The sequence below is a fragment of the Morone saxatilis genome, unplaced genomic scaffold, assembly GCF_004916995.1.
Source record: "Morone saxatilis isolate NCDOM2014 unplaced genomic scaffold, NCSU_SB_2.0 Contig16, whole genome shotgun sequence".
Lineage (NCBI taxonomy): Eukaryota > Metazoa > Chordata > Actinopteri > Moronidae > Morone > Morone saxatilis.
This window is the reverse complement of record NW_023339718.1, coordinates 15,795,548-15,797,942: the sequence shown is the minus strand read 5'-3', so window position 1 is coordinate 15,797,942 and position 2,395 is coordinate 15,795,548. Positions and strand designations below refer to the sequence as shown.

Sequence of the window (2,395 nt, the reverse complement as noted above, 5' to 3'; positions counted from 1 at the left end):
GTGTGTGTGTGTGTGTTTGTGAGTGTAGAAATCTTCTACATACATACATGTGAGACAGCTGGTCGATTTCATATGCACGTGTGCTGTATGGGTGATGCAGAGTGAGTGCAAGAGCATACACATGTGCTTAATGAGTATGTCAATGCCATCATGCCCTGCTTGTCAGGACAATGGGAGGTACTGCTTTGCAGCTGACTGGCTCTACTCAAACACTTACTATAGATTTTATTTATACTATAACAAGGGTTTAGTGCCAACATCAATGCTCAATCCCTGAATGATGCAATGCAACTCCCAAGTGCAATCCAAGGAAACAATACACCCACTGCACTGAGTGCTATCCTCTCTCCTGTGAGCTTTACAGTGATCATCACCACTCCATATTCACTCTTATAATCTCTCTCTCTCTCTCTCTATCTATCTATATTATACACACACACACACACACACACACACACACTAGTTCTGCTTTATCCCTTCTTCTTGCACAGCCCATACATGCTCAATGCCAGGAGGACATGAGTGTGCTGTTATGCATTTTGACACACACACACACACACACACACACACCCATGATGGTGATTAATACATTGGGATTTCTATCAATTTGTCCCTAACCACCGCAGACTACACACACACACACATAAAGAAAGACTGATGAAGGCAGACAAAGCAGGGGAACGCCCCCTACACCAAGATACTGTCAGGTCATTAACTGGCTTAGGCTGGATTCCAGTCATTGCTCAGATTCACGGATTAATCAAGAAAAACGATGGCAGTGAATACCTGCGTGTCCAGAGTGCAAACAGTTAACTGAAATCCTCCAGAAATGACAAAATACCCCCAAACCTTTGTGCAATGTCCATACAAGGCCATCTTTAAAGTGCACACAATGCAGGAGATTAAGAGGTTAGCTAGCTAGCGAAAGATTTAAGATACTTGAAGCCTACTCACCTAACAAAACAAAAACAGAAAAAAAAAGGTGGGCTCAGGAGGAAAAACACAGCCAGGCAGACAGAACTGACGCGTCCCTGTCGTCTGGGAGTTTGGCCTTTTTCTTATCTGTCTCTGCCGCGTTGTCGGTTTCCAGGTAGATGACGTTACGGGGCGAATATCGAAGCTAAACGCGGTTAGCAACCTCGGTTTGAGTCTGACGGGTCAAATGATCGGACCGTTTCAGTCTCGTCCGTCTTGCCACATAGCTCGCTAGTTGGCTGACTACGTCCCTTCCTCTCTCTGCCTGTCCTTTTTTGTGCTCGCAGCTGTTTTCGTTGTTTCAACCTTTGCCTGAAATTCCTCCTCTGTCCCTTTAAGCGACAACGTTTCCGGGGTTTGAGGGGGTCATATATAGGGGGCGGGGCTTCACGGCCAGCTGAGCGCCTGTCATTTAAGCGATTGGTCGCTTCCATTGCTTTAAACCAATCAGGGTTCAGGGATAACGCCTTCATTAAATTATGCAGATTTATTCAAACAATCTCACACCGTGATTGGCTCAAGGATTAGCTCAAGAAACGCCCAGTACACGTGCTTTTTCTCCCCTCCCATTCTTCAGTGCCAAAGAAGCTCCGGCTGTCAATGGATCCTATCATTTTTAACAACAAAACTACAACAAAACATGATCCGATTTAAAAGCAAAACTTAATACAGTACAGATATTATATGGTAAAATTATTTTTTTATTACAACGAATTAAATCACAGTCACGTACGCATAGTAACCCGGTTCCTTTCTTCCGTTTGTTCTGAATCAGCCATAGCCATGTTGTCACATAGCTAAGAATAGATCAGCTACACGTTGTATCCCCATATTGCCTTGCAGCTGCACTGAGCTCCACGCCCATCTACCCAGAGCACACTGGGGCCTGATTATACTTTGCTGTGGAGATGAGGCCTGTGCAGATAAAAGGAAGGCCTACTGAAAGCTCAGGGAGTACAGTCATAGCCACTGCAAAATCCCCTATCTGTAGTTCTTTTTATCCTAGAGCTGTTATGCTTTGAGCTATATTACAGGCAACTGGAACCAAATCATTATATTTACCTATCATAAAACCAGTTAAAGGTATTTGTCAATCATTCATCAAATCATTTAAAGCACCACAAAATGTTGTATAATCACAATTATTCCACATCACAAATGCATTTAAAAGAGCAGTAGTAGTTAAGCATGCATGCAGACAACTGTATGTATCATGAGTGCAAAAAGTGGCTAATGAAGTTTTTCATCATGGATTGTCTGTTGTCAGGATACAACAGAGGACACTTGTGATACATTCTTGGTCGCATCCTGTCAGTCAGTGTGCATTTGTTTGCGATGTTCCGTTACCATAACATCTTTAATTTGGCTTCTGGAATATTGTATATTTTATTGTCTGTTGTGAAATTGAATGTTTAAATTT

General features: G+C 42.8%; 1 protein-coding gene across 1 annotated transcript in view; it reads right to left on the bottom strand.

Moving 5' to 3' along the window:
• The window catches only part of LOC118325699 (protein FAM214B), a 27,743-nt gene extending 26,452 nt beyond the window's left edge, over nt 1–1,291 (bottom strand). The window contains exon 1 of the mRNA XM_035658474.1: nt 955–1,291. The gene's annotated coding sequence lies outside the window, so the exon portion shown is untranslated. The remainder of the gene's footprint in view (nt 1–954) is intronic.
• Between the last annotated feature and the right edge of the window lie 1,104 nt (nt 1,292–2,395).